The sequence below is a fragment of the Euprymna scolopes genome, chromosome 15 (genome assembly GCF_053919585.1).
Source record: "Euprymna scolopes isolate OS-2025 chromosome 15, ASM5391958v1, whole genome shotgun sequence".
Lineage (NCBI taxonomy): Eukaryota > Metazoa > Mollusca > Cephalopoda > Sepiida > Sepiolidae > Euprymna > Euprymna scolopes.
Window position 1 is genome coordinate 97,696,250 of NC_136496.1, and position 11,578 is coordinate 97,707,827.

Genomic DNA, 11,578 nt, shown 5'->3' on the forward strand with positions numbered 1-11,578 from the left:
GAAAATAGACTAAATTATTTAAAAAAATGAAAACCACAATGTTAATTTATTTTGATTTTCAACGATTTTTTTTCTTTTCTACAGAATAGTCTCTATTTACGTAATTCTGCACGAGGGAAAAGTTAGACACGAGTTCATTTTTATGTAGGGGTATCCAACAAAAATGGGGCATTCTGGTTGAGAGAACAGTTAAAATTTCTCCTCTTCAAACTGAGGGAAAACTGATTCTACATTTTGATCTTATACTGAAGGCCTGGAAAATGAAGTGAGTCACCACTTATCAAGATACAAAAAATCTCTGGGATAGATGTTGATGAGATGGATGGATTTTATCATGCTTAATCATATTTTTATTTTGAATTTTAATTTAATTTATTTATAATTTTTATTCGCCCCAAACAAGATTTAATGTCACTGCAACGTAAATCATCAATTGAAATGAAACACTCGGACTCGAAATTATATATATATATATATATATATATATATATATATATATATATATATATATATATATATATTAGTTAAGATTTTTCCAAAGGTTTAATATATTAAAATCTATTAGCCAATAGCAATGTACATATATCAATAAGAATTTAAGCCACGTGAATTGACTCAACTATTAAGCAACATGATTAACAGTTCTGTAATCAAGCATTCATATATACTTGCAAAAACCAAAAACCACAAGGAGAAAGATAATATCATATTTGTATTTTTTAGAATGTTGCAATTGTTTCGACATCAACTAAACAATTTAAAATTTTATGTCATTTAAAAATTTTCGTGGTAAACATCTCATCAGGTAAGTTGAAAAAATACATGATTAATACATATCTTAACACATTTTCATTTTGTTATTCACTATATTCAGTAGGGAATTAATTAAAATGAATGTGTAAAAGAATATGCAAATAGCTAGATCTTTTGCAAATAAATGCAATTCCACGCCCCATATATAACAAAATGTATTTTCTTTTAAATAGAAAAATGGTTTTAAATTCGAATATCAATACCCCCAAAAACCAAATTCATAGGAGTATCTCTCTCTCTCTCTCTCTCTCTCTCTCTCACTATATATATATATATATATATATATATATATATATATATATATATATATATATATATAAAAGTGAAAGTGTCTGCGTCTGTGTGTCTGTGTGTCTATGTACATTTCCCTACGCAATAACTCTGTCAATTTTTAGTCTACAGATTCGAAATTTGATATACAGGGTACTGAGATTTCGGGAAATCGATGTGATTGGTTTTCGGACAGAAATTTGCCGATTAAAGGGTCAAAGGTCAACGATTTGACCTTTGAGAACTCTACCAAACTCCTCCGATAATTTTGGGTCTAAACACTTGAAATTTTAGATATAGGTTCCTTGGACATGGATCTAACTTAATAACTTGATTTGAGCCCAAAACAATAAATATTAAGGGGTAAAAAGGGATCAAAGTTAAAAAAAGTTGACCTCTGCGGTCTCTTTCAAATTACTCTGACAATTTCTGGTCTAAATATTTGAAATTTTACATAAAGGGTATTCAGAGATAGAGCAAGCTTTTCATCAGTTAGGGTGGAAACTTTTTAGTTACCAATATATAAATGTATGTATGTATGTATGTTTGCATGTCTGCCTTAAACTTCCAATAGAGGCGACGGATGTTACCAAGATCAGTATCGTTTTAAAGTTCGACCTTTCATATGACAAATATCGAAAAATTGGCTAAAAACATTAATATCTTCCCTTCAACCTGGCACTTTTCTACAGGTAGGGGTCACTTTTTTCGTCGATATTTTTTAAAGTTATCCTCTCCTTTAGATTGTCAAGCGTTAATTTTAAAAAATGTCGCTTCCAGTTTGGCGGTGGTCGTAACAGCATAAACGTTCTTTCCTCCTTTACGGTACGGGTTTGATCCTGCGTACCTACTACCACTTTTTTTTTTGCTCAACATACACATCCAAACACCCGGGCAACGCCGGGCTGAAATGCTAGTATATCTATAAAAGTGAACGTGTCTGTGTGTCTGTGTACATTTCCCTACGCAATAACTCTGTCAATTTTTAGTCTACTGACTCGAAATTTGATATACAGTGTACTGACATTTGGAAAAATCGAGGCGATCGGATTTCGGCCAGAAATTTAGCTATTAAGGGGTCAAAGTTCAACGATTTGACCTTTGAGAACTCTACCAAACTCCTCCGACAATTTGGGTCTAAACACTTGACATTTTAGATATTAGTTGCGTGGACATGGATCTAAAGTAATAACTTGATTTGAGTCCAAAACAATAAATTTTAAGGAGTCATAATAGGGGTCAAAATTAAAAACATTACCGTTTTTTTATTGCTCAGCATACACCTCCAAACACCCGGGCAACGTCAGGCACCCATTGCTAGTATATATATATATATATATATATATATATATATATATATATATATATATATATATATATATATATATATATATAATGGAAATAGTGTTCGGACGAGATAGAGACATGAAAAAGGTACAAACCAAGTTATATGTACATAAACGTTTCGTCTTCATTGTTCATCCAGAAGAAGTCTTACAATAAAGAGGAAACGTTGATGGACATATTATTTAGTTTTTTATTTCTTTTTCATCTCTTTCTCTCTATATATACGTACATACTATGAAAGTCGTTTGATGCATAGTTAGGGACTAATAGAAATTAATAAGGATTAGTTACCATTATACCACATTTAATCTAGAAGTTTGGCATAGAACACTCATTCTAAGTCGATGAGATATAATTTTGGCCTGCATTCTGATTGATCTCTGAACTGTTTTATATTTCTTTGGTTACAATGCTTTCAAACAGCGGAGATACTTATGAAACTGTATATATATATATATATATATATATATATATATATATATATATATATATATATATATATATGTATAAAATGCCAAAACATATATACTCATATAAAATAGCGAAAAATATATACACCCAGCTAGAGTACATTTTTGCGTGTGTAAACAATTGAAAAATACAAGTTCAAGATGTACGAGGTGGCTTAAATAAGTTTGCAGACGTTTTTTTTCATACAGGCATTAAAAACTGTTGTATTGTAGAAATGAAATGGGATGTAGTTTGCTTGAAGCATTGTGTGGGAGGCTACACAATGCGAGGAATGGAATGTAGTCGGTGTTGAGAAAGAAGGACAAAAACAAGTGACAATTTGCAAATGAATAAATATATACATATATGTCTATATATACATATATATATTCAGTTGTGTTAAGTATCAATGTCTTACTTGAAGAGGTCTATTGCATGTGATAATTTCCATAATATATTTCGAGGTAACTCCTTTTTCAAATAGCGGATATAACAGTTCTATTCAAAGCATGCTGGATGGAAGAGTGAATACGAATGAATTAAATGGCTGTGCAGTATTACCCCGAAATATATTATGAAAATTGTCGCACACAATAGACCTCTTCAAGTAAGACATTGATACCTAATACAATTGAATAAAAACATGTATATATAGACATATATGCATATACTTATTGATTTACAAATTGTTACTTGTTTTTGTCTTTCTTCATATATATATATATATATATATATAAATATAAAGCTGAACGTCTCTGTGTGTGTCTGGTCACGAATAGGCTCCTATATGGTTGACTATTATAGAAAACTGATCACATATAATGATAGATGATATATCGAGACACATGAATGGGTATGTTTCAGCTGGCATAATGATGATTCATTAAAATTGTGTGGTGTGCGTACGCGCCTGGTCCACAAAGTATGGAAAAAAAAAATTAAAAATTAAAAAAAAAAACGTTTACAAGTGTTTTTATATAGATGTACATAATAATACTTTGATAAGTATGTTTTAACTTAAATAGGGATAGTATAATAAAATTGTGGGGTCTGCGTTCGCGCCTGGCCTCCATAGAATGGAAATAGGCTCAAACTTTAATAAAGACTTTTCATATCTATCTGCGTAAGTATACTTTGATAATTATGTTTCAGTTTGAAGAAATATGGTATAATAAAATTATGGAGTGTTCGTTCGCGCCTGACCTCCATAGAATGGAAATATGTCACAAAGTTTAACAAGTTTGTTTTAAATATAGATTCACAGAATATTGTGATAAGTGTTTTAGTGTGAACGGGTATGGTATAATAAATTATGGTGTTTATCTATTTTATTTTTATTTTCATCATATTTTGCTTTGGTTTTGATACCCCCAAATTCGAAGCTATCTCTTTACGACCCTTCCTTTTCATAACCTATCATACTTTCATAAATCAGAGTCCATTTTCTGTAGGCTGTTTTTGAACACAGTAAACGACGGGTATTTTGCTAGTATATATATATATATATATATATATATATATATATATATATATATATATATATATATAATAAAAATTACAATTAAATTTACCAAAATGATCCAAGATGGTAAAACTAAAGTATATTATAAATATTAAAGAATTAATATTTATAAAGTAATCTCAACCAGATGTAAAAGCTCGATGAAACGAAATAGGAGACAGAGCTTATAATAAGAGCAAACAGTTAATAAAACCTGTTAAAAACACTTTAAAAAAGAGTTAAAAATATATTTAATCTGAAAAGGAAACACTTGGTGAAACTACAAGTAAGTCAAAGATCTTACTTGATAACAAAAAGTGAAGCAGAGGGAATATAGTGAAGAAAAATGTGATTACACGTGAATGTGAATGGATAGTCTGGTGAAAGGTAAATAATCCAATGACGGTAAAACCCAAAAATATGACGCCAAGAAAGTTAATTGAATTTCCATTTGCACAAGTAAAATCCAAGGAAATCACGTAATTGGAAGATGATCCAAAATAATCCAAAAGGCCGAAATCCATGGAATAATTCACAAATATGTATAAAGAAAAGAAAAGGGGAAAATTCCAATATTATTAATAAAAGAAAAATAAGATATGCTTTTCACACGACTGCCGAGACATAATAAATGGATTTCGGCCTTTTGATTATTTTGGATCATCTTCCAATTACATGTTTTATCTTATATGTATATATATATATATATATATATATATATATATATATATATATATATATATATATATTAGATGGACCCGGCCACGCGTTGCTGTGGCTCAGTTTGTTAAAATGGAACACATTCCTCATAAAAAATTGCATTTTGTATTGTTTATTTATTTTATTATTTTTGCAATTTTTTTTTATCAATAAAAGTTGGGGTTTTTTTCCCAAGAAAAGGTGAATTTTTATTATAAATTGTTAGGTGAAAGTTTTTTTTCAGGAAAACTTGCACTTTTTTTTAAAAGAAAGTTGCCAGTAAATATTTCTTTTTGAAAACAGAATTTTTATTATAAAAAGAAATGATGAATGTTTTTTCAAGAGAATGTACAAATTTTTTTGTCAATAGAAAATAAACGGGAAAAATACTCCCATCATTAATTAATTCTGCAAAAAAATAAATAAAATGTTGGTTTAGTGTTTCAACATTTGAACAACGCTCGGCTGAATCTGTTGATTGCGGGTCGAACCCTAAACTAATTGGAATCCGGGCGGGAAGGGGGGTTAAATTCTGCATGAGTACCATTCTTTTTAATTTTGTCTTTTGTTCAATTTTTTTGTGGGGGCTTTTAGCGCTAGCTAACTAACAAATTTAACCAAAATGCAAAAAATTCAACAATTAAATAATTTTAATAAGTGCCCAGCTCCGAAACACTGAAAGGAAGGACGAAACCAAATTATTGCCAGTATGTTTGGGAGAAAGTGGCCATTAAATCAGAACCTTAATAATTCAATTTACTATATTTTTTGAAGCTTATAACTACTTGAAAATATAATTCAAACCCTAATTTTTTTCAATTAAAGGAGCAAAAACAAAATTTTTAAAAATAACAGATTTAATAGCAAATTATGCAATATTTGTTTCTTTAAAGCGGTTTTCTTTAAAAAAAAAGAAGAAAATCAACATATTTTGACTTGCGTATAAATATATGTATATATATAAATGCCAAAAAATCACTTACCTAAAAAATATTATTAAATGGGTAGTTCCATTCTTCATTGTTAAGAATTTATCCAGATTTATATTTTAAATTCCATGTATTTTTTAAATAAAAGGATTTTTTAAAGCGAGGGTCCTAGAAAATCGCATTTTTGTAAGATGTTTTGCGCGAAGCGTTAAATAGCTGCTGCTGCTAAAATGAAATTTATGAAGTATGGTTTCGTCCAAGGGCATAAATAATGTCTCTTTTTTATTGCGTGTGTTAACCAAAATTAGTATTTTTCATCCTCCGTAGTTAAAAAAGAAACGCACATTCACTTATAAGTTTTCCCCTAGAACAAAAAAATCCGCTTCATCGATTAAAAAAAAATTCTTTTAATGAAATACACGAGTTTTTGATTGATATGTTTTAATACTTCTTCATCGACTATTTTTTTTAATATCTAAAAAAAAAACATTCAATGAGATAGAAAAATTTGCCGTCAGCATCTGGTATTTACTTGACGATGTAAGCATAACATGAGCGTTACTTAAAAAAAAAACAACGTGTTTAAAAAAAAGGGTTTTACACTTTGGACTTTACAGGTAAATTTCCAAAAATCTATTCTTTTTTGTTTTAAATTGGAATATTTTCTTTGTTGATCTTTTATCTTCAATTTGTGATATATAAAACTTTAACACATAAATTAATTATGAAAATTTTAATAAACATTTCAAAATGGGGGTGTGAATTTGAAAAAAAAAAACGTTTGTCTAAAATATTATATTTGGTTTATTGGAAAGAGCATAAAATTTCACATTGACCCTGAAAATATCGTAAAAATTGAACCAATAGAAAAATTTTGATAGATTTTTAAAGTTTAAAAATTGAAATATATTTTACTCATAAAATTCTATTGATTTTATTACGTAAAAAAAATGGCCGCATGAAGGCACGCCGGCATTTTGTAAACATTTTGTAAACAATGTTTTTTTTTTAAATAAAAAATAATAGAAATATTATTTTTTAAACAACTTTAATAGTTTATTTTGAAAGTATATTCCATATAGAAAATAAACAACTCACTTTAAAAAGAGAAATTACGAGTTTTTCATATTTTATTCGTAGTTTTCTGTTTTAGTTGTCAAAAATTACTCTAAATTTCTGGTACATTTTGAGGTTCTATTCTTTTTTCCTTTCTTTCTTTTTTTCAATATTTTAAGCAGATTTGTCACTCAGCTAGCAGATTTGGCGCTTGTACACTTTATTGCCGAAATTGGAGAGGCCGTTTTTTTTCACGCACTTGCTATCCAAATCTAAGGGGAGACATCTGGCCAAACGATTGCTTCCGGAAAGAGAAAGAATAAATTTACCAAAATTTACATTTATTACTTCCGGAAACGATAAATTAAACTAAATAAATTTACCAAAATTAACATTTATTACTCCCTTAAACTAAAATTATCATTTATTACTTCCAGAAACTTGGTAAACCGATATTACTGGAGAAAATGAATCTTGACAATTCAAAAAAATATTTAAAATTATTTATTTGTTCGGAAAAAAAAACACACACACACAAACGAAAAAACAAACAAAAAAAAAACAAACAAAAAAAAACAAACAAAAAAACGAATAAATGTTTTAGTTTTTTGGTTTTCAAATGGCGCTCGCCCAGGTTAAACTATTATGCATATGTCATTTCAATTTTCTGTTTTTAATAATAATAATAATAATAATAATAATAATAATAATAATAATAATAATAATAATAAAAACTTGTTCCATGAAAAACTTTCCCGTTCTCATCAATTAAATCGAAACATTTCCAATTAAACAATTACGGATATATATTCTCTTTCACTTTCTTTATTTACTTTTAAAGCAACATTGGACTTTTATAAAATAGTTTTTTTGTTTTGTTTTGCTTTTGTTTTTTGTTTTTTCGAACAAATAAATAATTTTAAATTGCCAAGATTCATTTTCTCCATTAATATCGGTTTACCAAGTTTCTGGAAGTAATAAATGATAATTTTAGTTTAATTTAACGTTTCCGGAAGTAATAAATGTTAATTTTGGTAAATTTATTCTTTCCCTTTCCAGAAGCAATCGTTCGGCCATATAATAATGTCTCCCCTAGATTTAGATAGCAAGTGCGTGAAAAAAATTGCGTCTCCAATTTCGGCAATAAAGTGTAGAAGCACCCCAGATTTTTATGGGTCGCTATTTTTGCCATAAATTGTTAGGTGAAAGTTTTTCTTTTTTCAGGAAAACTTGCACTTTTTTTAAAAAGAAAGTTGGTAGTAAACGTTTCTTTTTGAAAACAGGATTTGGTACTCCTTGAGCGTTGAGTTCCATGGCGACCAGCATAAAAAAACACGCATCGCCCCCTTTCTGACGCAAGCGCACGTAACACTTTTTTTTATTTTCTGACGTTATCGTAGTAGCTTAACGATTATTTGTCACATTATTTATTTTGAAAAAAGTTTTACTATTTATGAATATTAAAAGAAAAATTACTAAACATTTATTAATAATGCCTCACTTTTACAGACATTTGTTTGTAAATTTCTTTTTTAAATGACGATTTTTATCGACTTTTTTTAATAGCATTTGCGGATGGGTATGCTGACATTTGTTTTTTTAATTTCTTTTTAAATGACTTTTTATCGACTTTTATTTTAATAGCATTTGCGAATGGGTAAAAAACGAAAAAAAAAACTAAATTCTGCATGAGTACCATTATTTTTAATTTTATCTTTTGTTCAATTTTTGTGTGGGCTTTTAGCAAACTAACAAATTTAACCAAAATTTAAAAAATTCAACAATTAAATAATTTTGCTCAGCTTCTAATACAGATCCTAGTAAATCAATCCCTCTTATTAGAACACCCAAGGGAAGGACGTAACCAAATTATTGCCAGTATGTTAGGGAGAGTTTTTTTTTTCTTTTTTTTTTTTTTACAATATTTTAAGCAGATTTGACACTCATTTACCAGATTTTCATGGGTTGCTCGTTAACTTATGATAAAACTTGCGAAGTACGCGATAGATTGTTGTAAATGGAATGGAAATTTAAATTTCGGTCCGTTTTAATATTATTTTTTAGTTGTGCTTCTCCCAAACAAATATAATCAACAGAATAACATTTAACAATTGTACTTTATTATATAAAACACGAAATATTAAAAAAATATATATATCAACGAAAGAGAAATAATTCCATTTTTAAACGAAAAAAGTCAATTTGGTATATAAAAGTTCTGTTTAGTGATGTCACGTGATGGAACGCGGTGGGAAATAATTTTCTCCAAATAAAAAATGGCCCCTCCGCACAAAGAAAACCACCTATTTATTATAGAAAAATTAAGTATAATGTTATAATTAAAAAGAGATATATAGAAACACGCATGAGTACAGTAAACATATCATACCAAAATGTGGAAGCCATCCGTCCAGTGGTTATTTAGACTATTAATTACGAACGAACCAAGAGTTACATTTATATATATATATATATATATATATATATATATATATAATATATATATATATGTATATATATATATATATATATAATTACAGAGCAGTAATTAAGCTTCTTAAATAAGGCTTGGTATATATTATAAGAAAATATATTTCTACAGAAACCTCTCCCCCCTCTCTCTCTTCCCTCTCTCTCTCCCTTTATATATATATATATATATATATATATATATATATATATATATATATATATATATATATATATATATATATATATATACTAGTGTTGGGACGATTAATAGAAATCAGAATTGAGAATCGAAAAAATCGGATATTTTGGGGTATCGGAATCAGAAAAATTTGTGGCATTCTTCCGATGCCAAATTTGATTCCTTTTAATTATCTTTTTTATTTGATTAAGTTAAAACAAAATCTTCCACTGATGGTAGTAATGATAAAATAACTAATATTATAAACTAACAGCAAAACTAAAATCGATAGGACATCTTCCACAAGTGTATTTTTTCACGCTTGAGCAAATATCTGCATATTTAACATGTTTTTTTACGGTAATTAGGGAAAATAACAATTTTGAAGTTAAACATTAAGAGATTTATAAAGAATCAGAAACGGGATAGGTAATTATATCGGAATCGGGAACAATATTCTAATCGCCCCATCACTAATATATATATATATATATATTATATATATTATATATATTATATATATATTATATATATATTATATATATTATATATATATTATATATATTATATATATATTATATATATTATATATATATTATATATATTATATGTATATTGTATATATATTATATATTATATATCTATATAATATATATACATATATATACATATATATATATATATATATATATATATATATATATATATATATATTCACTGTATGACACAAAGCCTTAGGTTAATCTTATGAATTATATTTACAGCTTAGCATAAAATTACATAGAAAATATATAAAATGTTACCTTTTTTTAAGTATATTGAATGAAGTATTTCGAATCAATGTCAGAGTTTCACTTAACTCGAGCGCATCTGTCAAAAAATCGACTTTTCTTTCGTGGAGCTGCAAAGTAGAAACCGGGCACTTCGTCTTGTTGATGAAAATGCTGGTTTCTGCATCTAACACTTTGACTTTATCTATATATTTGCAACGATGACCCTGATGAGCAATTTGCGTTGTAAAATGTTGTTTATGAGAGCCGGTTATAATTAAAGTCCTACATCTTTTATGAGAATTTATGTTGTGTATGTGCTGATAGATTAGTTTTTTCCTTGGTCGTTAAAAAGAATATTGAAAATGTTTGATAGTTTCTATGGTGCAATAAAAAAAATACATAATGTTTCTCTTAGGGCATTTGCTTTTATTTAATACATCGAAATACTTTACAAGTATGAACATATTTCACTTAGCTTATTACGTAGTAATACCAATAAATAATTAACCTTAATAACTTGTTTGTGTGTTTGAAAAATAAACAAACATTCCTAACAACCATGTTTGGTTGCTAACAGAATCGCAGGCCACATATGTAAATCAGAAAGGTAGAGATTTCTTCGGTTTATTGGCATGGACATTTCTCATTCTGAAGCCGTCATTCATTGCTCAGAAGTACAGTGGGTAGAGTAGAGGACACGCAACCGCCTGAGAACAAGAATGGAGCGATCCAAAGTTGTTATTATAAAATGGGGGCTACAAAACCGACCAAACCATCTGCGAATGCGAAACGAAGTACCATACGCTGCAGCACTTTCTTGTCTGCCCTCTATTACCCAATCAATGCAGTTGGAAAGATCATGACGTGTTCAATGATGCTAGAAAAAACGGACTAAGTAAAAAATAGATACCCTGTAGCAGAAGACGACGACTGCCGACGACCGGCGCACATTTTCAAGTTCTGTAAATGTATTAAAAACGCACTCAGAAAGACACCCATTTATTTAAATATCTTTTATTTAAATACGTTCGTTTTCTTACTTCAAAAAATGTTTTGTAAACATATATTTTTTCTTTTAAATCTTCCAAAG

At 28.2% G+C, this 11,578-nt stretch overlaps 1 protein-coding gene across 2 annotated transcripts in view; it reads right to left on the minus strand.

Annotated features, from left to right (window-relative positions):
* LOC145294021 (brain-specific serine protease 4-like) overlaps window positions 1–10,731 on the minus strand; it is a 79,164-nt gene extending 68,433 nt beyond the window's left edge. For both annotated transcript variants that reach the window (XM_080140985.1, XM_080140984.1), the window contains exon 1: window positions 10,519–10,731. The gene's annotated coding sequence lies outside the window, so the exon portion shown is untranslated. The remainder of the gene's footprint in view (window positions 1–10,518) is intronic.
* Between the last annotated feature and the right edge of the window lie 847 nt (window positions 10,732–11,578).